We start from the raw sequence: 27,507 nt of genomic DNA, 5'->3' as shown, positions 1-27,507 counted from the left end.
AAAATTTGCAAGTCACTTTACTGTACAGCTGTAACTTACATAATATTGTATATCAACTACACTTCAGTTAAAACAAAAGAACCACTGTCTCTACTTTTGCTTATGTTTGAAGATAACAAGGAGATTTTTAACAAGCAGTATTAGGCAGCCATTCCAGAAAATGTACTCAAAAATTATTTTTAAAATGCAGTATATAAATGCATGAGAAGACAGGAATCTCCCGTATTCCCTTTACATAGCTAGAATTCAACCAATGCCAAAACCTAACAATGGTAGAGAACTGCAGACCAACCTCACTTGCACTCATGTATGCAAAAACCTTATAGAAATTCTAGCAAATAAAATTGAGCCTTATGTTAAAAATTCTAGGAATGCAAAGATGATTCAATATTATGCTGTACAGTAATGCAATTCATCAAATTAATACCTCAACACAGAAAAGTCATGTGATCATCTTATAGCTACACAAAGGCATTTGATATAATTTAAAAGCCATCCCTGATTTTAAAACAAAACAGAAAAAAACAACTGAAAAACCATTTGGTAAATGCAAAAATTAAAAAACGTATCCTTAAAATAAAGAAAACACTCTCCAGTCAATAGTCCATGCCATTCTTAAAGGTTTAAAAGCCAGAGGCATTCCCATTTAAACAAACAGCAGACTGTACATTCTATTCTTTTTGTAAGCACTTCCCTGAAAGTTAAAATCAAAGCAATAAGGCAAGAACAAGAATAATTGGATAGTGTATAAAAAAAAAAAACAATTATTTGCAAACGATATAGCTAGCTTCTTGGAAACCTAGGAAAATCAACAAAAAAATCAGATTAAATAAAACTGGCCAGCTACCAACTAAAAATATAAAAATGAGCAGCTTTCCTAACATAGAGTAGTGAGATACATGCGGACTCCGGGGCCAGGATGAATCCCAGACCACATACTACCCAACTTTAACTCTCTGTCTCAGTTTCTCCATGTGCAAAATGGGGGTTTTACACAGGATTAAAAATGTCATCTAAGTAAGTAACACTTAGAGCCAAGCCAGCAGCAGTAAGTCATACCAAGCATTAGCTACTATATGCCATATACACGCTACATATATACCATACGTACAACTACAAAATACAAGGCAAAGAAAATTCTACTTACAACTGTAAGATACATCTATGAAATACCTAATGATTAACTTACTAAACAACACAAAACAGTGAAAAAAGTAAACTTTTCTGAGACCGTAACAAAAACTCACCTACATGGAGAGCCATGATGGATTTCTACATATAACGTAATTCCCCTGGGAGCTTAAAATTCCTCTGAGCAAATAAACTGGCAATGAGGCCAACAAAACAACACCAAGGGTTAGCAGTGCGTCAGCCCTTGCCATGTGCCAGCTGTTGTTCTAAGTGCTTAATATCTTAGCAAAGATTCCAATATGTGTCTCATCTTTGCAACAAATTACACAAAATAGGTTTGATTATTATCTTCACATTATAGGTATGAAATTGAGGGCTAGCGCTGTTAAATAAATATCCCAAAGTTATACAGCTGGAAAGTGGCAAAGCTGGGATCTGAACCCAAGCACTACGAATCCAGGGCTGACTCTATCTCACTTTGCTAAACCTTTTCAAATTGTGAAATAAACATTCAAAGAGAAATGTACATAAAACATGAATCATAATCAAGGGATTGACACAAAGAAAATACACATTATCCAGTCACCATCCGTGCCCCTTGCCTCAAAGGTATCTAATATCCTACTCTAGCATCAAAGTTTAGATTTTTGCTTATGTTTGAAATTCACATAAATGGAACCACATATTCTTTTGTTTCTTGCTTCTGTCATACAACACAGTGTTTATAAAAATTTACCCATGTTGCTGCACGCTGAGATTTGTTCATTTTCTTTGTTATCTACTATTCCATTATATGAATATACAGCAATTTACTCAACCATTCCCCCACTGATTGACATCTGGATTGTTTCCACTTTTCAGATATTTATTATAAAACAATGCTGTTATCATAATGCTAGAGTTTAGCTTTTCCTGTCTGAGGAAACTGCATAAAATGCTATTATGGGATAAAGAAGTTATGGTATATTTATACAATGGAATACTACTCAGCCATAAAAAATAATAAAACAATGCCATTTGCAGCACCATGAGTGGACCTGAAGATTGTCATTCTAAGTGAAGTAAGCCAGAGAGAGAAAGAAAAATACCATATTATATCACTTACATGTGGAATCTTAAAAAAAGAAAAAAAAAGACAAACTTATTTACAAAACAGAAACATCCTGGCAATGAACTGAGCCTTTGAGGGATGCACTAGACCTTAGCCTGAGTCTGAGCGCCATCTGTATGGCTCACCAGCAGACAATCATTTTTAGGCAATAATCATTTACATAACGATCACATATTTGTGCTAATATCTAATGAAAATGTTTTTGAATTTGTATTATTAAAAGTAATTTATATCAGAGAAATAAACAGATTCACAGACATAGAAAACAAACTTATGGTTACAGGGGAAGGGGTGGGAAGGGATAAATAAATTGGGAGTTTGAGATTTGCAGATACCAACTACTATACACGAAACAGATAAACAACAAGTTCATACTGTACAGCACAGGGAACTATATTCAACATCTTGTAGTAACTTATGGTGAAAAAGAATATGAAAACGAATATATATATATATTCATGTATGACTGAAGCATTGTGCTATACGTCAGAAACTGACACAACATTGTAAAAGGACTATAATTCAATAAAAAACATACATAAAAACGCTATTCTGTCTGGCTTCTTTCACCGAATCTGAGGTGAGATTACCCACATGGCTGACTGCCGCTGCAGGCATGTTTTCACTGCCCTTTGGTGCTCTAGTGTATGAAAAACTAGCAGTGAAAGTGGTTGCTGGCTGGCTGGTTTTTCCTGTTCGGGTCTCTTACAAAACAGCCCTGCGATGTCTGTTACTGCACTTGACTCCTGATGCACAGAAGCACAAGTTTCCTGGACGCTCCTAATAGTGGAAATGCTGGGTCACGGGATGTGAAGATATTGCCAGGCTGGTTTCCAAACTTATTTTTGCACACTCCCACCTGCAGTGGATCAGAGTTCCAGCTGTTTCTCTTCTTCACCAACACCTGCTGTTAGTCTTTTCAATTTTTGCCACTCTTGCATTGTTCTAGCTTGTATTTGCCTGATTACTAACGGAGCTGAGTATGTTTCTAGCCATTTTGACCTCTACTTTTCTGAGGTACTTGCTCAAGTGTTTTGAATATTTCTCTATTGGGATAGCTGTCTTTTTCTACTGGGTTGTTTTCTGTTGTTTTTTTCCCCCAAAATTCTTTCTTTATTCTGGCTGTAAGAGCTCTATTATAATTGTATTAGAAATATTTTAATCCACTTTATGGCTTTCCTTTTTACTTTCTTTGTATCTTTTTGATCAACAGAAATAATCAATTTTAGTACATTCACCTTTTTATCTATAGTATACTAATGTTTAGACTGTTAAAAACAAAGAGAAGCAGTACGGGGTTACTGAAAAAGAAATGTCATTACAGGTTTTATTTGATTAGATTTTATTTCAAATTATCAATTTCACATTCTGAGTTTCTCTGTGTCTGCAGGGAGACTGCTCACTGGGATGGTTTTGGAGACTTTAAAGTCTGCTTAAAATTAGGTAAAGCAGTTCCTAAAAGTCTATGGGAAAAAGTTGGGTTAAATTAAAACAAAAATTGAGTGCAGATGTTGCTTCAGAGGTGCGAGCTGGAATTTCCTTTGCAAAGGACATATTAACATTTTATTTTATCCTTCTTTTAGATAAAAAAAAAAAAGGAAAAACTGGAGGACAAACTGGATTGTAGTCATTTATTTTGAATAAAACCTTATTTTTTAGTTTGGGGATTCAGTAGGTAACTTTAATTTGCACAGGATCTAGATTGGTTACTACTGCAGGATTTTCTGAGTGTGGTCTATTACCTAGTAGGGACAGGGGTGGTGCAACAGTATGGAATACATAACTGAGGATGAAGGCAACCAGTTCAGGCAAACAGTTTAGCTAATTGCTGTTCAAGCTACAATGTAATTTGTAAAATGCCACAGTGTGATTAATAAAAAATATCAAGTAGTTGGCATGTTATAATTTCATCTATTGTCTAATTTGAGAGTCTAGGATTCCCCCCCCCCCGCCAATGGTGGGCACAAAAATAAGAATATTGAGGGGGGAGGGTACCTGAAAGTAACATCACATGGAATGTGCAGCTGGGCTGTGGGGCAAGAGACCTAGATGTTAGCCTCTAAGATTAGGTCAGATCTTTGTGACAGACTTTAAAATTGGGTTTTAACTTATGTTTATTTCTTAGAGGAAAGCAATGCATGGACTGAAAATACATGAAATGAAAATTGAGGTGAAAATTCCAAAGGTAAATGTTAAATGCTTATCAAAGGGAACTGAAGGAAAAAAGGATTAAGTGCAAAGTAGAAAAGGCCTGAGCAGTTAGGAAGGATGAGAGGAAAGAGGGGAAAGTATAAGATGAGGAAAAGAGTACAGAGTAGCAATTAAGCTACAGGCTCTGGCGTCAACTGTGAATTTAGGTCTGCTTGCTATGCCTCAAAAATAGGAAGGTAACAGTATCTGCATCTCATAGCATTTTTACAAAATTAAAAGAACTAAAGCAAATAAAGAATTCAGACCACAGCCTGGCAGATAGAAGAGTACAAATAAATTTCATCTACCACCATCACTACCACCAGCTGCAGCGCCACAGATTTATTTGTTCACACAAGCATCAACTCCACCAACCGTGACTGGTTCCCTCTGCACGCCAGACATAATGATAGGTGCTAAAGATATAGCGGTGAACAAAGCAACCAAGGTGCTGACTGATGTGTAATGTACATTCTACTCTAGTAAATGAACAAAACCAGAGGCAGAAAAGAAATTGGCAACAATGGTAATACCAAAAGAGAAGAGGAGCCAGGAAACCAGTGAGGTAAGACTCCACCACTCCTGCCTGTCTCCTCAATCTATAAAAACCAATTGAATATTGACCAAATCATATACCTGTCAAAAGATTAAATCTAAATTCCTTATAACAAAAACAACTTAAAATTGAAACAATACCTCGCTGATGACCACTGCTTCTAAAAGCAAAGGAACATTTATTCCCTCTACTAGAAATTGAGCAATGAATCTAAGTCCTTTAGAAAATCTATCTCTTCTTAAAATGGCTTTAGTTAACTATTTTATACTGTTCATGGGAGACAAAACAAAATGTGTCAATCTGATAGGTGAAACAAGCAAAGAATGAGAAAATAAATTCAGAGACATAACTCATGATGCAGCCAGATGAAGTATTTGTTATATTCAAACAAGATAAGCAGGAAAACTTACAGAATTACCCCCAAAATAAATCAACCAAGTAACCACAACAATTTATACCTAAATAAACAATTGAATATTCAGATCAAGGAAAGAGGGCAAAGACAATGTTATAATACTCAGTGAAGAAAATCCAACAGAAAAAGAAATCATAACAGGAAACACATCAAGCCATTAACAGTGCCTACTTCTGATCAGATGTAAGAGAAAGGTTATAGGTATTTATCTGCATTTCTCTTTAGAGACCTGTAGGACACCATGAAGTGTACCAGCATACGCCTTACGGAAGTCTCAGAAAGAGAAGAGAGAGAAAATGGGAAAAATAATATTTGAAAACAGAGTGGCCAAAAACTTCCAAAATCTGATGAAAAACATGAATTTATATATTGAAGAAGTTCAATGGACTCCAATTAGAATAAACTTAAAGAGCTGCACACTGAGACATATTATACTCAAAGTGTCAGAAGACAAAGACAAAGAGAATCTTGAAAGCATCAAGACGGACGTCATGTACAGGGATTCTCAGTGAGATGAGAGCCAACATCTCATCATCAACCATAATAGTCAGGAGACAGTGGGATGACATATTTAAATTGCTGAAAGATAAAACTATTAAGGGGTGAGGGTAATAGCTCAGTGTTAGAGCACATACTTAACATGCACAAGGTCCTGGGTTCAATACCTAGTACCTCCATTTAAAAAAAATTTTTTTAATTAAAAAAAAAAACTATCAACCAAGAATTCTACATCTGGCAAAATGATACTTCAAAAGTAAAGGAGAAACTAAGTCATTTCCAGTTAAACAGAAGCTCCGGGAGTTCCTCATTAGCAGACCTGCCTTAAAGGGAATGCTAAAGGGAGTCCTTCAGGATGATGTAAATGGACACCAGACAGCAACCTGAAAACATATGAATAAAGAACTGTGATAAAGGCAACTAAACAGGTAAATATAAAAGTCAGTATTTATTCTATTTTTGGTTTGTAACTCCTCTTTTTGTTTCCTATGTGATTCAAAAGACATATACATAAAACAATAATTATAATTCTATGTTAATGGGCATGCAATGTATAAAACATAATCTGTGAAATTAATAAGAAAAGGAGGAAGATAAGAGTTGCATAAAAAATGAGTTTTTGTACATTAGTGAAGTTAATCTGGGATCAGTTCAAACTAGACTGCTACAAATTAAAGATTTTAGTTGTAATCCCCATGATAACCATTAAGAAAATAACTTAAAACCAAACACAAAAGAAGGCAGTACTGGAGGAGCTGAGAAACAAAAAAGATAAAATACATATAGAAAACAACCAGAAAAATAGTAGAAGTAAGTCCCTCCCTATCAATAATCGCTTTAAATGAGAGTTGATTAAACACAGCAATTAAAAGACAAAGATGGGTAGAATGAATTTTTTTAGAAAAAGTAACCAACTCAGTATCTACAAGAGACTCACTCTGGATCCAAAGATAGAAACAGGTTGGAAGTGAAATGATGGAAAAACTATATTCCATGCAAATAGGAACCAAAAGAAAGCTGGGTTGGTTATCTACTATCAGACAAAATAGACTTTAAGTAAAAATTGTTAAAAACACAACAAACATCCTTATATATTGTTAAATAGTTGACTCACCAACAAGAGATAACAATTATAAACATACATGCACCGAACAGTCACATATAAGGGATTCTTAATAAAATTAACACCCAATTTCTCATCAGAAGCATTGCCAACCGGAAATTCCGACATTAGCCTTTGGAGTCCAGAGTTTTTATTAACGCTGTATCACATACTGCCCACATGGCTAAACTGTGGTTTCCAGACCCTCCTGGAGGTTCAAAGTCAGTCACCAGTTCCTCCAGAGATTGGAAATAGTAATGGAATGAATAAAACTAATAATGTTCCAAACCTTCCAACCTAAATCACATTACTAGCCTGTTCAGTGACCAAAGGCCTTAGGCAAACAAGACACTCCTATCAGATAGGACATTCCAAGGATCAAGAGATCACTTCTCAGAACAGAGGGCAAGAGCCAGTTTTCTTTTCTTGGATAAAATTAATTCTTCACTACACAGTAATCAATGGGCCAGAGGAAAACCTCACAAGGGAAAAAGGAAAATACTTTGAGATACATGAAAACAAAAACACAACATACCAAAGCTTGTGGAAAACACAGAAAGTAGTGCTCAGAGGGAAATTACAGCTGTAAACACCTACAATAAAAAAGAAGAAAGATCTCAAATCAATAACCTAACTTACACTTCAAGTATCTAAAAAGAAGAGTAAATTAAACCAAAAGCCAACAGCAAAAATAATAATAATAATAATAAAGATGAGAACAGAGGTAAAAGAAACAGGACAGAGAAACAATGAACAAAAGTTGGTTCTATGAAAACATCAACAAAACTGACAAATGTTTAGTCAGACTAAAGGTTAGATAGAAGAGGGGCTAATGAACAGGAGAGGCATGAGTGGTACAGGAGGGGGACCTTTTGGGTGCCCTTAATATTCTATTTCTTGAGCTGTTGCTCAACACAGAAGTATGTTCAATTTGTAATAATTCACCAACCTGTTCATTTAAGTTCTGTGCACTCTTCTGTATATATGATACTCCAATAATAAATCCTATTAATTCCAAAGAAGAGGTACAGATGGCTAAAAGGCACATGAGAAGATGCTCAAAATCACTAATTCTGAGAGAAATGCAAATCAAAATCACAATAAGATATCAACCCCACATCTGTCAGAATGACTATCATCAAAAAGTCCACAAATAACAAAGGACAGAATAGAGAGGATGTGGAAGAAAGGGTCTGGGTGGTGGGAATGTAAAGTGGTGTAGCCACTATGGAAAATAGCATGGAGTGTCCTCAAAAACTAAAAATAGAACTACCATATGATCCAGCAATTCCACTCCTGGGTATACATACAGGAAACAAAACAAAACAAAACAGTAATTTGAAAAGATGTACACATCCAGTGTTCACCAGAGTACTATTTACAATAGCCAAGACAGGGAAGCAATCCAAGTGCCAATCAACAAATGGATAAAGAGGATATGGTATACATATATAATGGAATATTACTCAGCCATAAAGAAGAGTGAAATACTGCCATTTGCAGCCATGTGGATGGACCCAGAGAACATTATGCTTAGCAAAATAAGTTAGACAAAGAAGGAGTTAGAATATAGAATCTAAAAAATATATAAATGAATGTATATGCAAAATACAAATAGATTCACAGATACAGAAAACAAACCTGTGGTTATCAAAGAGGAGACAAATGGGAGGAGGGACAAATTATGGGTATGGAATTAACAGATATAAATTACTATGTATAAAACAGATAAGCAACAAGGATATGTTGTATAGCACAGGAAATTATAGCCATTATTTTGAAATAACTTATAATGGAGTATAATCTACAAAAATACTGAATCACTATGCTGTACAACCGAAAATAATACTGTAAATCAACTATAATTTTTTTAAATCCTATTAAAAATAAAGAAAATATATGCAAAGTGCTGGGAGGCATTCGATTGTTAAAAGGTCCTTATATGTTATATACACAAGTATTCATGGATAAAATGATACTATTTGTTATTTGATTTCAAATATTCCAATGTTTCCCCACCCCCCCCCAAAAGGTGGGAAGACAGATGAAACAAGAAATGTAGAATGCTGATACTTGTCAAAGCTAAGATCATGGTTATGGAGGAATTTCCTCTATTTTTCTCTCTTCTCTTGAGTGTTTTTAAAATCCGTAATAAAAAAGTTCTTAAATATACAGTCATCAGTTAGAATTCTGTTGCTTCTAATTAGGCAGCTTTCAGTGCTACATATTCCAGATGAGGTTATTATAGCCCAGGACTACAGCTCTTAATTTCAACAATTTATCTTGACAGTTGCAATTCAAGACAAACTTGAGTTGAGGCTGTGTCAAAACAAGATAAAACGGTCTCCTAAAATATGGTACTGAGTTACCAGTAATCAAAGAAATGCAAATTGGAGCAGTAATGAGGTACTGTTTTAGCTTATCAAATTGGCAAGGATTTTTTAAAATAGCAATATTCAATGCTGCCTACAGTATAGCAAGATAGACATACTCATTCACTAATGGTTAAAGCATAATTCAGTACAAACATTTTGGAAAGTAACATGGCAACATGATTAAAGGATCTGAAAAATATTCAAATCTGTTGATTCAATAATTGCATTTCTAAAAATTTAAGTCTTTGGAAATGATAAAAAAAACTGTGGACAAATACTGATGAACAAGAATGTTCACTCCAGCTTTATTTATAATAATGAGATATTATAAACTCTCAAGATATTCAATCTCAAGAAATAGCTAGATGATTTATGACATAGCTATATAACTAGCACTAAAAATGGTTAGTTCAGAACAGCAGTCATGAATCCCAACATGGCGGAGAAACGCGCTCTTAACAGTAAGAGAGCTCAGTGCAGGCATGATTCTCAAAAGGGGGGAGAGAGGAGGTGGAAGACCTGTTTTTTCCCTTACCCTTGTTCGCATTGCGAATAATTGTTTTAGAAGAATGTTTAGCAATGAAGGATGATTTTTATGTAATAGCACGGAATTACTTAAAAGCTAAAACCGAAATTGTACATGTGCCATAGTAGTAATGACATAAATACAAATACACAGGGGAAGCAAAGAAGGCTGGGAAGGAAAGACAAGAAAACTTGTGGGATCAGAAAACATGTACAGACATGTACACATTTTTTAATAATACTGACTCTTGAGATGAGAATGGATCAGTTTAACAGTTTCTTGATATGCCTGGTCTCAACTATCCTTAGACAGATGTCTTAAACAAAATTCTCCTGCTCAAAGACCAGAAATTTGGGGAAGAAAGAAGAAAAAGGTTTGCCTGAGGTTCAGCACAGCCTCAGAAGACCACACAAATCAACTTGAATATGAGACAGAGTGTGGCCAGGGTTTGAAGAATCATATACCTCTATGCTACTTAGAACAGCAAAAAGAAAAGGGCTTGACATCCTTCTGTAACATGGTTAATACGCGGGAAGATGCTGCTTGTGCGAAAGAGGAGAAGGAGGGTGAAACCACACATTATTTTTTAAATTTATATATATATATATATATATATTATATAAAATACACACACAGTCACATTATAATGTATACAGTCAGCACTCAGTATCTGCAGGGGGTTGGTTCTAGGACCCCTGCAGATATCAGAATCTTCAGATGCTCAAGTCTCATGTACAAAATGGCACAGTACTTATAATACCTAATACACTGTAAATACTACATAAATAGTTATAAATACAATGTAAATGTTAAGCAAACAGTTGCTGTGCAAGGCAAATTTAAATTTTCCTTTTTAAAACTCTCTGGAATTTTTTTTCCAAATAATTTAGATTCGTGATTGGTTGAATCTGTGGGTGCAGAACTGGAGGATATGGAAGGCCTACTGCATGATGGACATACAGTGAAAGGGATACCATAAGTTCATCTCTTGAAAAGCCACAGGAAGAGAAAGCTGAGAAGAGCAAAACGCAAATACAAAGGAGGCTAAGAGCACTGGCAGCTTATGAGACAAAAAAACTGTAAGTAAATACTCAATAGCAGAAAAAAATATCCTGTCTAGAGGATAAAAAAAGCACCAGTATTTGCATGTCAGAAAAGCAAAGCAGTAATATGGAGTGACATTTCTCCATCCTTTGGAGGTGGGGAGAGAACAGAAGAGGTAAAGTTCTACCAGCATTTTGAACAGAACAGCTTTCGCAGTGTGAAAATGGCCTGTGCCCTTGAGGACCAGAATACGAAAGTCACAACATGGGAACGCAAGGAAAAGGGGAAAAAGGAGAACAAGAACAAGAAGATGATTACAAGGGAGATAGACTGTAAAGAGCTAAAGACAAAACCAAGATAAATAAAAGAGAAGAAACAAACAGTAAGATTTCTAGAGGAAGCAAGTGCTGACCACAAAGTCATAGGGCCATGCTCTCTCCTTTCCATGCGGGAGATCTACACTGAGAAGCCTACTGCCACCACCACGAGGTGAGTGAGAGAGCTAGCCTATCTACATAAGAATAAATAGACGTCAGAGGAACAATGTGATACAAATCAGTAAATAGAAGGTTATGTTACAGCCAACACCAGGGTGCATACACAGACGCCAGCCACCTAAGCAGCACATCCACTTGGATGTCCAAGGATATTAACAACAACAACAACAACAAAACTCTGGCAAAGCTCCCTCAGGCAAAAGCCTCTCCATCATCCTGCAGCAGGTGCAGACAGACAGAATCACCTGGACGCAGAGTGCAGAGATGGTGTGAGAAGGATATCTCAACATAGACAAAGCACGTCCACAAAGCCATAGAGACACGGTAAGTTTGAAAGGAATAATACAACTCTAAAATCAATAAGTCCTATAGGTCCATTTCTCCAGAAATATTATTGTAACAATTCATAAGTTCATGTCCCAAATATTAAATACTGAAGGCTCCCTTCCTGTCCAAATGCATATACTTTGTAGTCAAGGAATGTTCAGACTGTCTTTAACTCACCAATTAACTTCCCTGTGCCCAAGCCTGGCTCTGCAAAAAACCACACACACACACACACACACACACACACACACACAAATAACAGAAAAACAAAACCAGACTCATTAGAAAGTGACTCAGCCCCTGAAGTCAGCCTATAGGGCTTCCTCCCTATACAGCTCGTTAGTGACAAGACGTGCCTGAGGGTACAGCACTTCGCCTCACGTCTGACTCGGAAGAAAGTGAATCGGGAATGACAGCAACATGAGCCTGGAAGAAGGGCATCTGGTACCTGCTACACGGACACAAAAATGCCAAAACTTAAGCCTTCATCCAAAATCCTTACTTATCTAATTTGCATAATTTACCAAACAATACATTAATGAACGCAGAGTCAAAGGTGTACCTGAAACCATCTCTTGAGCCATCCCCACTGTAATGACACATAGATACAATGAAAAAATGAAAATTAAATAGATAAAGCTGGCTAAAAATTTGCAGTGAAGCAGCCTGGTGACCAGGAATTGGACCTAGCTGCCTGTTAAGAGCACACATGTGAGCAAAACCAACCACCTACTCAAGAGGAGCCTGCAAACAATTCCTGAAAATGTGTGGAAATGTAACATTTTACAAAGACTGCCAACAGAATCTACAAAATAGGAGATAAATTTTAGTCAAAGAAAATTAAAGTGATAGAACAAGCAACTTTAAACCAAAGACATGACTTCATAAAGATGGCAACTTCCCCAAATTAAACTATAAATTCAGTGTGATTCCGATCAATATCCCAAAGTTACCTATGTGTGCGCGCGCGCACGTGTGTGTGTCTGAGTGAAAGCTGACAAAATGATTCTAAACAAACATGAAAATGTATTAAGGGGCTAAGAATAAGCAAAACAATTCTAAAGAAGAAAGAGGAGTCTTTTGCGCTGAATATCAAGTCTTATTATAATGCTACAGTAACTTAGTGTGGTAATGTGACAAGATAGAAAAATTAACCAATATAACACAGTAGAAAGTTCAGAAATAGCCATGAAAACTTGATTACAACAGGGAGCCACTACAAATCATGGGGCAGAGGATGAATTATTCAACAGCTGATGCTGCTTCAATCAATTATCCATACAGGAGAAAAGAACCCGTCTCACACCACCCTTAGAAAAGTATAGATAGATACACACACATATATATGTTCATGTGTGTATCTTTATACACATAGAAAGAGATCTTAAGTCTTTAATAAAAAGCATTGGGAAGTCAATGAAAGTCACAAACATCTCAAAAAGAAAAAAATAGTAATGAACCAAAAACAGTACAACCTTTCCGTTATAAAATAAGGACTAGAAATATAACGTACAACATGATAAATATAATTAACACTACTGTATGTTATATATGAAAGTTGTTAGGTGAGTAAATCCTAAGAGTTCTCATCACAAGGAAAAAATATATTTTCTTCTATTTCTTTAATTTTGTATCTATATGAGACAATGGATGTTCACTAAGCTTATTGTGGTGACCATTTCATGATGTTTACAAGCAGATCACCGGTTCTTTGCTTGTAAAATTCCACCACTTATAGATTTATTCCTGTATGTGTTTTCCTTAACTATAAACATTTAAATGAGAATGTACAGGGATTCTGAATCAATACTATTGGAAATGTTAGAAAAAAGAGCTATAGGTATTAGTGAGAGACAAAAAGGTTAGGAAATAAAAGATAGAGCAGAGGAGGTTTTTGGATTACAGTTAATGAGTAATAACTAAAAAGACAAACACAGGCCGTAAAAATGCACTTTAGAACCTATTAGGACACAGGAAATTCTAATTTCACTAAATTCTGGTGACGTCTGGTATAAAGCTACCTTGGGCGGGGCACTGCAGGAAGCTAACTGTATGTGTTAAGGGGCACTTATTAAAATATGATAAACTAAATAGGTTAAATAAAATTTATCCCCAGGCTTTTCATTTTAAGCATCAAATTCTCAGGTTTCTTGAACTACAGCGGAACCTGAAAGTCAACAATTTAGTCACGGGTCAGACAGGAAAGAAAAAACAAATGCTTTACTCACTATGCACAAACACAGAACAAAATAAATTTAAAATTATCATGTGGTTGCTGTAAGGGAGTCTGAAATGTTACTGCAAGCAAGGAACAGAGAAGGAGAAATTAATGGAATAGTATCCATCACCAATTAAAGACTCTTACAATGTTATTAATATTCTCTGTATTCAATATGATTTCCTTTGTCCTTTTATTTAATGAACATAGAAAGGCTTTCACTGATTCACTCTAATTCCCAACTTCAAACTAAATTTTCTTTTAAATGCTAAATTAGATTCTTCAAACATGACTTTTCCTACTACAGAGAATTTTTAGAAGATAATCTTTATTTTTGGTAAAGACACCACTGGGTTCAAAACGCAGCTGCACTAAATGGGAACACCTAAAAGATGGGCAGGAGGGGATTTTGTGCTCTCCTCTACTTCCCTCTTAGAGATTATGGGGAGTAAGCTCTGGAAAATAAGATGGTCTCCAGTCTTCCTCCTATCCTTGTAGAAGTTGATAATTATGTTTTATTTGGCAAACTTTCTGAGGACTTCAAGCCAGGAGGCAGCCTCTTAGAAGCTCCAAGGGACTGCTCTGAAGAGGTAAAAAAGAGGAGCCAGGATATACAGGAGTTTTTACAACAAAGACCAGGTAGTCAGAACATTAAAAGTTTACTGCTAATTTTAAAAAAAATAATAGACCTCCGAAGTTAATGGATTTGGTGCTTTTCTGTGTATGGGAAGATGCAAGAGTCTGAGCTCACTGAAATCATTTCTTTGATACGCACCTTAGGCATCTAGGGCCAGTATCCTGTTTTTTCCTATCCTGAGTCCCCTCGGGTACACTCTTGGGGTACTGCAGTGGCTGAGGGCTTGGCAGCCAGTAGCCCACCAGTTTTGTTTGTCTCCATCCTGAGTTCCCTAAGGGCTCACCACCAAAGGCGGCTGTAGTGGCTTGATGGCTGCAAACATCCTTTGCTTACTGATATGGCAGGCAATTTTTCATCCATGCATGTCCTCAGCGCCTACAACCTACCACTCCCAGAAACTGGCAACCAGGAGTCCAAAAAATAATCACTGCTTTGCCCCCAGGGAAGATGAGGAAGATGCACTTGAATTGTAATGGGTTGTAAATACACAAATAATACATCCAGAGGGAACTCTAATGCGAAAAGATACCTGCACCCCAATTTTCACAGCAGCACTATATACAATAGCCAAGACATGGAAGCACCCTAAATGTCCATCGGCAGAGGACTGGATAAAGAAGCTGTGGTATATTTATACATGGAATACTACTCAGCCATAAAAAAGAATAAAATAATGCCATTTGCAGCAACATGGATTGACCTAGAAATTGTCATTCTAAGTGAAGTAAGTCAGAAAGAGAAAGAAAAATACTGTATCATATCACTCATATGTGGTATCTGAACAAAAAAAAAGGACACTATGAACTCATCTACAAAACAGAAACAGACTCACAGACTTAGTAAACAATCTCATGGTCACCAGGGAAAGGGGGTAGAAAGATATATATTTGGGAACTTGAGATTTACAAATGTTAGCCACTATATATAAAAATGGATTTACAGAAATACACAAACAGACCTACAACTGAAGGATTATCCAGTGTCTTCGGTGTCTACCAGATTATTTTCAAAGTACATAAAGTCAAAGGATGATAATTTTCCATCATGAACCAGGAAGAGGGAAAAACAGAAATGCTCTTTGTGGCAATATAAAATGGAAGCTTCCTTCAATCACTGGACCAAGTCAGGGTCTCCCGATATCTTGAGATGCATGCCGTCCATGAGCTGGGAGGAAGATGACTGACACAACCCCTTCAGGTTTTTAATACAGGCAGACAACGGTTTTTTGATTTGGGTTTATTTCGTTTGTTTTACAAACTCCAAAGCTAGAAGGTATCTCATCAGAGACTCTAAAGCTACAGGAGATAAAGCTAATAAACTCCAAGGGCTGCTCAGATTCTATTCACATGATTTTTAACACGTTTAACAGCAAAACGCCTTTTTTCCCCACTCTATGGATGGGTGAAGTGAAGGCGCCAATGACTACTATAAACGATATTTACTTCAGTCCAATATCTCAGACTATGAGGGATCTAATGGCATAATTCTTTTATTCTTATGAAGTGGCGAATGAGTTTCTGCCACATATACCAGCTTCTTCTGGGCCACGTCAAAGGAGCAAGTTATCGTCACGTTGCCTTAAGTCACTGAGAACTCATAGTTTCCACTATCTTCATTTCCCAAAGACACTAATAAGGGTCTTCAAATGTCAACTTGAGAAAGCGCTTCCTTCCTTCTGGTTTCAATAAGTGAAAGAAATTAGCTTCTGACCATTCTTTTTAACATCCCTTTTCTCCAAACTCTTTTCATAAGTCAAACACAATGATTCTCATAAAAAGGTTCAATTCTAATCTCCAAAATAGCAATACCTAAGCCAAAATTAAAAAAAAAAAAGACTTGAGATGCATGGCCATGAATGATTCCACGTGGGAGAAATGAGAGAGGATGAAATCTTTGAGATGACAGGAAAAAGTGTCCACGGGTCTCTTAGCGACATGGGGGGCTGCTGGCTTCCCTTATATCCATTTTGTGGCAGTGGATCTTTGATAAACACGAGAAGTTTCCTTCAATACTATTTGAAATGTTCAAGTAAATATCACTAAAAACAAATTAAAAGTGATGGTCATTTCTGAAAATGTCTGTTCAAACCACCTGGGTACTCCTCTCCCACTCTATGCAAGATGAAAATCCATATCTATGCACACTAGGACAAATACACCTACCTCTCAAATAAACCCTGGCAAGTGACCTTAGTTCCAACTTGCCATCCAGGACTTGTTTTAAAAAATCTTATTAAATTACAGTGTGCTGAGTGAGTATAACACATAGATCACGATAACTCAAGAATCCTGACACTGATAAAACCATTACTCTAGAAATCAGAAATAACACATAGCCCTCTCTGAGATACACTGAAAGACCAACTATCTCTCACATCCTCCTCTCTGCCTGCATGTTCACGTTCAGGCCCCCTCCCCTTCAAACCAAGCAACAGACAACACCCCCAAACACATCACAAAGTCTTCCTCTGTCTCCCTTCCATGATGCCATCTGTTTTCTGTCTTTACAAGCACTATGCTATCTGCCTTCCATCTCATCTCCAGCAAACCCTTGAGATTACTTGGATAATGGGCATCAGTAACCTTCCGTACATCCAACACCTGAATTTAATGCTTAGCTTGTTGATGTATATTACTAGTCACCTACCAATACCCATTCACCTCTTCTTCCTTATAAGCAGAATATCTGAACTATTTGGGGACAACAGTATACTCAGCTGAAAGATAACTTTGTCCAGCCTCCCTCAGCGGGATGTGGCTAAGGGACTAAGCTCTGGCCAAGAAGATGTAAAAGGAAGAGTTATGCAAATTATCTTAAAAGGAAGAAGATGTGCCCTTCTTATACCCATCCTTGTACAGCATGCTCAAAATGAAAGCTGGAATGCTAACATGATGGCTGGAGCTCTAGCAAGCATTTTGGACCATGAAGTAAACTTCAGAATGAAAGTCATATGCTGAATGTCAAAGAGGAACCTGGGTCTCTGATGATAACATGAAACCACTGAAAAGGAAAAACTCAATCTCTCTCCTACATTTCTCCTTTACTTTCACACTGCTACCACATTTAACAACACTTCCCACACCAGAGGTGTGGGTTTTCTACCCTTACCAATCAAGTATGTGACACCAGCTGGGTATCCTCCAATTCAACTCAGTTCTGACACTATCTACCTGGAGACAGCATCAGGTCCCAGAGGTTAAGGGTTCAGTCTCACAAGACTGCCCCACCCCACTTCAGTTGCTAACTGCAAGGTCAGGTTGTTACCTGTGCTTCTGACTGATCAGCTATAAATCCGCAATTCCCACGACCTCTTCAGGTTCAGTTAATTTTCTAAAACAGTTCACAGAACTCAGGAAAACAGTTTACTTACTACATACCAGTTTACTATAAAAGGATATGATAAACAATACAGACGGACATCCAGATAGAAAAGAGGAGTAGGGCAAGGTATGTGGGAAGGGGTGAGGGGCTTCCATATTCTCTCCAGGAACCACTCTCCCAGCACTTCCGGTGTTCATCAGCCCAGAAGCTCCCTGAACCCTGGACTTTGGGGAAATTCTACGGAGGCTTCATCGTGTAACCATGATCGATCGTTAACTCCTTCCTGGAGGATATGAGATAGGGCTGAAAGTTCCAAGCTTCTAAGCATGGCTTGGTCTTTCTGGTCACCAGTCCCCACCCACAAGACCACCAAGAGTCACCTCATTAGAACAGAAGACACTGCTATCAGCCAGGAAGTTGCAAGGATTTAGGAACTCTGTCAGGAAGCAGAGTCAAAAACCAGTATTAGAATAAAAGATGCTCTTATTGCACATATTATCACTTAGGAAAGTACAAGCATTTTAGGAGATCTGTGCCAGGAACTGGGGACAGAGACCAACGCATACATTTTCTGTTATCTCACAGCCACAATGTCAGCCCTTGGTTCACCTGTATTTGGGCTTCTGTGACATTAGAAGGAAAAGCATTTCTAACTTGATTATCTCACTCACTACTTGGGGATCTCTGCTATATGTAGTTAATCTGAATCTCAAGTGACACAATTCACCTTTGGTTCAGTTCTGGATATTGTTAAGCAGTATTCTGACTTCCACTAGGTTACAAATGCCTGTAATTGCAGTCTTGATTCCCTTTCATCTAAGGAACATTTCAAAGTCACTCTTCTGAATCGCCAAATAGTTGGGCTTTGACTGTTTAAACTTTGTTGGCCTTATGGCATTGTGTCCTGTGGCCTATAAATGGTACATCTTTATTTATCTATTTGTTTTCTGTCTCTCTTATCAGAGAACAGGCAGCTTATGTGCCTTATTCACTGTTGCCCAGTGCCTAGAAGAATCGTTACCAAATATTAAGCACTCAATAAATATTTGTTGAATGAATGAATGAATGAATGCAGTTTCTGCAATTTGATCTTTTAAAGTTTATGGCCTAGAATATTAAATTTTATGTGCACATAAGAGGGAATCATAATAAAAATACAAGAGAACATTTATAAATATTAGAGGAAGGCAACCCACCATTATCACTAAATAACAGAGCAAGAGGATGGAAAAACACTTATGTTACAATAAAGCTGATTGGTATGATTATATACAATATGATTACGACAATGTATCCAAAAATAAAATTTATGCCTAAATAAGAACTATAAAGATAATAAAAGAGAATATAAGTAGGCCTTCCCTGAATACTATAAACTTTAAAAAGGCAATTTAAAATATAGAGGGCAGCAGAAAGACATCCAGAAAAAACGACCATAGAAAACACACACCCAGTACATTTCAAGAACCATCATAATCACTAGTTAATTAAAATGATGAAACAACAGTAACACAGGCATCTCCCAGTTAAAAGGAGTAATCTGTTCCTGAAACCTAACAGTGTGCATAAAAAATGCTAAGTAAAGCATCTTTCCCATTATTTTAAATGGGAAAAGTTAAAATGTGTTACACATCAACTCAAAGCCTCCAAAGACTTTCTTAAAATGAAGCTAAAACAGAGTAAAACGCCCACAAATGTAGCAACTATTGTGTTAGTCTGTAAAATGTGTAAAACACCATTTCCTGATTTAAAAACTGAAAACAAACAAGGTGAAATTAGCAGCAACTGCTCAGAACAGAAAAGGGCCTCTCTCAGTGCCGGCCCTGTGGAGAAGCCCACCTCCCTCGGTGGACAGGATGGGGTTTTCAAATCGCCTGCACCTGACTCTGATGATCTACCAATTGTATTTGGAATGCCAGTCAAGGCTTTTCTTGCAGACTGTTTTGCTTTAAATGCTATATTAAGTTTTGGAAAATAAACATAGCTGTCGCCCTAGTAAATATCAATCTAAAACACTGTCCTGAAAGACTTCCATGCTGTATGTTTGCGTATTAAAAACAAAAGGTGTTCTACTGGGAAACCAACAACCAACTGATAGGGAGATGGTCTGCAGAGTGTGCCTGTATTTGGAAAAGATGTCTCCTCCTCTATCTTACTTCAGCGGATCTGATTATATGAATCAGAGATCAGAGGGTAGGTAAAATTCTATTAACTTGTGGATAACCAGATCTTTAAAACCATTTCTCATTTTTTGAGCTGTAGTGTGTCAGTATTATTCACTATTATTCAAGCCACAATCTATTCAGGGCTGACCTTAATACACAGCGAGCTTCATATAAAAGACATTTTCTCAGATGGAATAGAAGCTTTGGCCCTGAAAATCATCCACCCAAAATGTAACTCCTCTGTGTAACTTGGTTGTTTAGGCTTTCAAGATCTAGAAATTTCTCCTGGATAAATTATCCACTGCTATCTTAATGATCAATATAAAATTATAGCAAATTTTAAAGATAAAATATAAATTGTTCCTCTCTTATATTTTGTATATTTTTAATAAAAACTGGAAAACATGTTAAAATATCACCCACGACCTCATAGTTATAAAACTATTATGAGTGTTTTTGTTCAGTATAGTTTTTAGGTCAAAAAAGTAATTAGTACACATTTTCAGCTTCAAATGACTAATCGAATGTTTTCAGAACCACAGAATTATTTTGACTGACTTTTTAAAAAAAACTCTGTTGTGTGTTAGGCACTACTGATCTATGGATAGCTAGACCTTTAAGATCATCTCTCATTTTTTGCATAGTATAGATCTGCTTTCGTTTTTTAACCACGGTTGAGAAACCTCCTTCCCAACTCTGAGCCCTGTGTCTCTCCTTACCTTGTACGTACTCCCACCCCAGCACTTGTCACCATGTGCTGGAACTGTTTATTTGTCTACAGGCAGACCTCAGATACTGTAGGCTTACTTCCAGACCACCGCAGTAAAGCGAGAATCACAGTAAAGCGAGTCACGTGAAGTTTTTGGTTTCTCAGTGCAGACAAAAGTTATGTTTACACTGTACTATAGTCGATTGAGTGTGCCATAGCATCGTGTTGAAAAAAAGTACATCCTTTAATTAAAAAATACTTTACTGCTAAAAATGCTAATCATCATCGGGGCCTTCAGCTAGCTGTAGTAGTAACATCAAAGATCACTGATCACAAATCTTCCTAACAAATACAGTAGTAATGAAAAAGTATCAAATACTGCTAGAATTCCCAAGATGTGACACAGAAACACGAAGTGAGCAACTGCTGTTGGGAAAATGGTGCTGAGAGATTTGCTCAACACAGGGTGGCCACAAACCTTCAATTTGGAAAAAACACAGTATCTGCAGAAAAGTGAAGTACAGTGAAGCGGGGTCTGCCTGCATCTGTCCCCGGGAGACCGCAATTCCTCCAGGGCTCGGACCACATCCTAGCTGTAATTCTGTCTGGACAGGACCTAGCACAGGACTCAAAACATAGTTAGCTCGAAGTAAGAGCTGGCTTAAATGAATGCAGTAAGAACAAAGCCTCCACAGTGGTGAGAATCATGGGTAACCAAAAATTATTCTATTTACTTGTGTTACATTATTTAACCCCACAACACAATCTGGAGGACTAGGAACCACTTTAATCCCGCTTAACTGGTGAGGAAGCAAAGGCTTTTACAGAGTTCAGTAGTTTAGCCAACGTCACAGAGCTGGTACAGTGCTGCCACGGTGGAGCCACCTACCTCCCCTTCACTCGCTTTCTGGCACTGGAAAGACCCCCATGAGGTTCTGGCCAAATGCTTTCACTAAACACTAACTACAAAAACTACCACTGCTTGAAAGCTTCTAAAGGATGAAAGACAAACAAACAAAAAACAACTGGAGATGGAGTATGAAAGAAAAGTCAATGATTCTTAGAAACATGGTATCAAATGTGATCAAATAACACATTTAAGATGACTAATTACTAGTGTAAGTCTTGAGAAATTATGTGTTGGTTAGAATATTTAGGAAAAACAAAAATATGTAATGTTGATGAAATAAGAGCTCAAGATGAAAATGTCTGTACATGAGACAATTAACATACCCACTTCTAACCACCGTGGCCTGACTTCCATCGCATCTCCGCTCTCTGCTAGCGGCTTTTCAGTTTCTATACCTCCTCCTCTGCCTTAACTCAAGCTTTGGTAGTGACTTAATACTAGAAAGAAGAAGAAGAACATAAAACAGTTCTTACAATTGTTTTCCCTAGAAAAAAATTACCTTCTTGGGGCCGCTTCTGATGGTTATCCTTTTAAAAAATAACACTCTGAAAAGGCACAAAGAGGGCAACAACCAAGGATCTCTCTCCACCTCCAGACGCTCAAGTCAAAAAGAATTCAAATGTCTGGATGTATCATAATTTACTTAATTGGTTCTCTACTGATATTTAGTTTGCTTCCAAACTTTTGCTATTATAAATAATATTGCAATGAATAAGCTTGTATATATTTTACTTTATGTGGATGGAACTATGTCTCAGGGTAGATTACTCGATACGAATCGCTCAGTCAAAAGGCATACTCACTTTTTTTTTTTAATAGACAGCATAAAAGTGCCCTTCAAAGATGAGACTGTACCAATTTACATTCTCACCAAAGGTGTATGAGAGTACTTGTTTCCTCACTGATTTTTTTTAATCTATATTTAAAGGCCACCTGTATTTCATTTTCCATTAAGGGTCTGTACCTTTGGCTTATTTTTCTGTTGTTTTATTGGTCTTTTCTTAATGACTGGCAGCAGCATTTTTATTAAGTTTAAAATACTTTACTACTTTTTAAATTTAGTACTAACTATATTCACTTTATTAGCTTTATTTTAAAAGTTAATTTAAAACTTTTTTTCAGAACTATACCTAGCCCAAAACACACCATTACATAACTGAGAAAAATTCAAAGAAACAAGAGGCTTGACTCTTAGTATTCTTACAAGGTCTGAAGGCAGAAAGCAAAAGATCTTTTTCCTGTCACATTAATAGATCATGAAGTAAAATGATGATTCACAAAAAATATAATCCTAAGAGGGAAACAAACTTTCGTTATCATATGGTAACCATTACTGTTTCTAATGTTCTGGGACTTACACTTTTTATTGTAGATACTGTAAAATATATGTAGGTATACTTTATATATGTAAATAAAACAGAGATGCCATACATCTGAGCATACATCTGTATACACATTTGTGTACGTATGTGTCTATCTATACTTGCTTCAAGTATTACAAATATATGTTCCATTTAAAAATTTGAGATAAAAAAGGATCTATAAATGCATACAAAGTAAGGCAGCAGGGAAGATTACATACTGCAGATACTTGTATCAAAACTCTTTTCAGAGCCTCCCTCTTGCACTGAATTTTTCCTGCCTAGAAAGAGTTACAGAGTTTAAAAAAAAAAAAAAAAAGTCATTTCTGGTCTTGAGAATAAACATTCGAAGCAGAGAGACCAGGTAAACTCAGAATGCTTTAAAATGTACATATCCAAGATAAATATAAATGTAGGTCAGTGTTTTCACTGAGTAATTTTTACTTAAAAGAATATGTATTTTTAAAACTCAGGACATATAAAGTCATGGTATATAGATTATAAATAGAGTATAAATTTTCATTAAACCATTTTGAAGAGTTATAAATAAGTTATCATTTATTAAATCTTACCCTGTTCTACAGGCTGTTCCAGGAAGCACTTTCCGTAAGTCATTTAATCCTCAAATGCTATGAGGTGAGTGCTCTTCATCCCCATTTTACAGATGAAGGAACTGAAGCACAGGGATGCTGCCCGAGATCACAAAGCTCCACAAGGTGGACCCAGTATTCAAACACAGGCAGCGTGGCCCTGGAGCCAGGCTCTTCAGTCAGAATGCTGTCACAAGAGTGCGGTAGGCCATGTGTTTATCTTCCCTACTGTCTTAGTAGTATTATCGATGCTGAGAATCAGGATCAGACCCTGAACAGGGTTCACCATAGCAAGAACAGCCAACTGTCCAACGAATAACCTCTTCCACCTTTTACCACCGTGAACATGTGCTACAGCACTGGCCCACTGGAGAGCACCCCCAAACAGAGCCAGCTGCGTGTAGATCACACCTGCCAGGGTATCTGACTGAGCTGGTCAGAGTAGTACCCTGTCCTTGAGTCACCATTTCTATACTCTCATGGCATTTGATTCTGGCTAAGGACAACCACAAGCACTGACCCTATCCTTCCCCAACTTCCTTGATCACTTTAAAATGAGACTCGATAGCTGGAGACCAGACAAAGCCCTTGCTTTAGAAGGTCTACCAATGTGCGGATGGATGTAGGATGATCTGCCAGCAGTACCTAGAGATTCTCCAAAATCACTGGACATCCTTGACTGCCCAGAAGGTTCCATCCCCTGTTGGGCACCACACGGATGTCTTGGCTAAATACTGTACATTTCCGAGGGTCCGTATGAAGAGTGAGCCACAGCTGGTTGAGGGGAGCCCAAACCAGGAGGCCTGCAGAATCCAGGACACACAAACACAGAAGGGTATTGAAGGGAATGACCATGCCCTGGCCTAGAAGATGACACGGGATTTTATTTGCCACTCTCTCAGGTTTAGAAGGCTACACATGCTCTAGAAACCAAGCCTCACGAAAGCCAACGCTCCACAGAACAGGGTGCCAGTGCAGAGGCCGGCCCGGAACACCCTACTCTTCTCTGTGACAGGCAGCGCTGGCAAAGCAAGCCCTCAGCCAGGGAGGCCGCTGCCCAGCGCCCTTCTGAGAAAGCCACTTCAGCCACTCAGTAAGAGCACAAGGCCTGTTCCAGATCAGCAGCTGTCTCCCGGGTCTCTTGGTCTAAGTGTGATTCTCAATACTCTGCGATCAAGAGGAAGAGGTGCCTGGGGTGAGAGTGTGGACCTCTCTCTGTTGCTAAGACAAGGTCCTCTCCAGCAGCGGTTGTGACGCCTCTTTAGAGGAGCACTTACTCGGCACCACAGTACGCGGGGGATAAAAGGCCCTTCTGACCGCATGCTGGTGCGGGGCGAGCTTTGAGGATTCCTCCCATAGGGCCGCCTCAAGGATTTTCTTTTAAGGTCTCCATTCAGACCTCCAGACATACAAATCTATCCAGTGGGGAAGGTGATGTTCAGCCATGTAGATAGATTAAGTCACCCAGCAAATCCTCCCAGAGGCCTTACTTAAACCGGCAACACAGCGCTGACTCCCTCCCACTCCTACTCAGTTTGAACCCCTTTTTTATGGGTTTGGGAGCATTTCACCCAGTGGGAACAGCAAAGAGCTCTTCACCATCTCCTGTTAGGTAAGACCATCAAACATAGTCTTTGAAAAGGTCAGTTAGGAATGTTCTATAATTCTCCCCTTAGAAAAGAATGAAGAAAAAGTCTGCGTCTTAGAAGACGGTAACCACAAATAAGGAGTGAAGGGCAAGAGAGCAGGAAGGCGGAGGCCTTGCCTAGGAGAACCGTCGGTTCTAGCACGTTTCTTTCTAGAAAGTGGTGGAGGAAGGATTTCGCTTGAACCAACCAACTCTCAACCAAAAGATCTTTAGGAAAATAAAACGGGAAAACTTGAAATTTTTTCCAATCACTAAGATAAACTCGTTTCAGCAATCAATCATTTTAAGTTTTGCATGCTGACCTCACTTTATTATATTGCTATATTGTATATCAACCTACATTTCATCAAATTATAAAGACCACTGTCACAGTCTTCACAGTTCATCAGGTAGCACTTTAAATTACACATTATTATAATGATTAAATCCAAAACCATTTTCTTCCCATGTGAAACAAAAGACAGTTTATAATTTAAGAGATTATGTCCATCGGATGAAAGAATAGGAAAATATACATAAATATTTTTATAGGCCAGAAGGAGTGGGTGAGGACTTCTGAAGCGTGTCACTAGAGGCAGAATTCACACAGACAAAGACGACTAGATCTTGAAGGAAAAACCTGGAAGAACTTAGACTACCAGATTTCAAAATTTAAAATTACCCCCAACCCTGCTACCTTCTAACGCATATAAAAATTAATGTGAGAGTGACATCACCAAGATGGGGGCACAGGTGCTTCCTGACTTCACCCCCTCTCACAAGAAGAACAATCAAGCACTATTCTCAGTGAGAATTCTCAAACACGGGGCTGAGGCTGAAGGCCCTCCCGCACCACCGGGGCCCGGACAGACTGCACTGGGAGGGAAGAGGAGGGGCTGCCTGTAAGACCACACCGCCCCTTCCCCAGGCCAGGGTGGCACCACACAGAGGGGTCTCCCCTGGGTTTCCAGCTCCTCCAGTGGACCCAGGGAGGAAGGCTCTGTTTTTCTTCCGAGTCTTCCATGGTAGGAACATTAAATAATTTGTTGTATAGTCATATACTATACAGCAGGAAAAATGAATGCACTGTTACGTATAACACCATGGAGAAATCTCAAACACGATACTGAGCAAAAAAAAAAAAAAAGTCAAAACAAAAATAAATATGAAAGTTCTAGAATAGACAAAATTAATCTATGGTGACAGAAGTTGACACAGTTGTTCATGATCTATTTTTTTAAGTACAGTCGTAAAAATACATACAATCCCATTTTACAACCAATTATCTACTAGACATCACCCGATGCCTTGACATGAATCCAAGAGGCAACACATTCGTGCTTCCCTGACAAGCTCAGGCAGAAGCCACATCTGGAGAAAACCTGTCTACTAGGAAACTTCCTGGGACGGCGGGGAGCCAACCAGTTTGCAGACACTGGTTCTGGAAAACACTGCTGGAGAGACAAAGCACAGTGGTCTTGGTCTGAATTCAGAAGTGACTAAAGCCAGAGAGGAGGGTATAGCTCAGTGGTGGAGTTCATGCCTCGCATGCACGAGGTCCTGGGTTCAATCCCCAGTCCCTCCATTAAAATAACTAAATAAAAACCTAATTACCTCCCCCACCAAAAAGAATAAAAAATAAATAAAAAATGTTTTTAAAAAGTGGCTAAAGCCAAAATATCCTCTTAGCCAAGCAGAGGAGGGGGAAAGGGCAGTAAATCCAGGCTGGATGGAATCGACACCCAGGGAGATCCAAGCCTACGGAGGGGCTCACACAGGTTAGATGAAGGTGAAGGGCAGGATAAAGCTTAAGATAACAATCAGAAACAGATACCCAGGCTACGGCCAGATGGGCCAGGGCTCGAGAGCAGACTCTAGCATCAGTGATGCGAGGCGGAAATAAACAGAACAGGTCAATCAGCAGGGGCATTAGTAAGAATGACGGAGGGGAGATTAGCTCACCCGAAAAGGGAGGGAGGGAAGAAGATGATGCTATTTCACTGACTCTAAGATGCTCTAGATTGTAAGACACACAATTATTTTATGCACCGTTATTTTATGTCTCTCCTTTATGAAAGTAATAATGCTACCAATTAAATATGACATGCCACCGCTGGCTGCATCTGACTTTAGAAATGTTAAAAAGTAAAAGATGCATGTTGCAACAAAGCCCCCTCTCATGCGGGCTCAGGACAGG

The 27,507-nt window shown here is 37.9% G+C and overlaps 1 protein-coding gene and 1 non-coding gene across 2 annotated transcripts in view; one reads left to right on the top strand and one right to left on the bottom strand.

The window, feature by feature from the left end:
* LOC105089694 (S-adenosyl-L-methionine-dependent tRNA 4-demethylwyosine synthase TYW1) overlaps positions 1-27,507 on the bottom strand; it is a 127,824-nt gene that overhangs the window by 24,864 nt on the left and 75,453 nt on the right. The window lies entirely within an intron of this gene.
* Positions 26,823-26,895, top strand: TRNAA-CGC (transfer RNA alanine (anticodon CGC)). Its single transcript has one exon. It is a non-coding gene; the product is annotated as a tRNA-Ala (tRNA).

The sequence above is a fragment of the Camelus dromedarius genome, chromosome 24, assembly GCF_036321535.1.
Source record: "Camelus dromedarius isolate mCamDro1 chromosome 24, mCamDro1.pat, whole genome shotgun sequence".
NCBI classification, from domain to species: domain Eukaryota; kingdom Metazoa; phylum Chordata; class Mammalia; order Artiodactyla; family Camelidae; genus Camelus; species Camelus dromedarius.
The sequence above is the reverse complement of the archived record's forward strand: the minus strand, read 5'-3'. Positions and strand labels throughout refer to the sequence as shown.